The sequence below is a fragment of the Cariama cristata genome, unplaced genomic scaffold (genome assembly GCF_000690535.1).
Source record: "Cariama cristata isolate BGI_N322 unplaced genomic scaffold, ASM69053v1 scaffold18518, whole genome shotgun sequence".
NCBI classification, from domain to species: Eukaryota; Metazoa; Chordata; class Aves; order Cariamiformes; family Cariamidae; genus Cariama; species Cariama cristata.
In genome coordinates, this window is record NW_009631869.1 from 24,995 (window position 1) to 25,393 (window position 399).

Here is a 399-nt window from a genome sequence, read left to right on the forward strand (position 1 = left end):
GTGTGGGGGGCCGACGCTGGCTTGTCCACCTGCCTGGCTGCTAGCCCTGCTGGGGAGGACAGTAGGAGCTTCCACATCAGCATCCAAGGTAGTGTGGCCTCGGCGGTGCAGCGAGGAGGGTGCTAGCAGGGGGTGCTGGGGGGTGGTCAGAGCTCTGGGGGACCAGGGAGCTGGAGCATCCCCTGCATCCCTCCTTGGGATCACTGCAGGGTGGATGAGGAGAGCGGTGGGGGCTGTAAGCTTTCAAAGCGGGTTTCTGGAGCACCGTGATGGTCCTGCAGAGTGGAGGCCTACGCATGACTTATGAGGATAGGTATGGGGGTGCCCAACCCACGTGGCACCTCCTGACTCCCCTGGCGCGTGTCCCACAGCACCTCTCAGCATTGCGAGCGCTGGAGA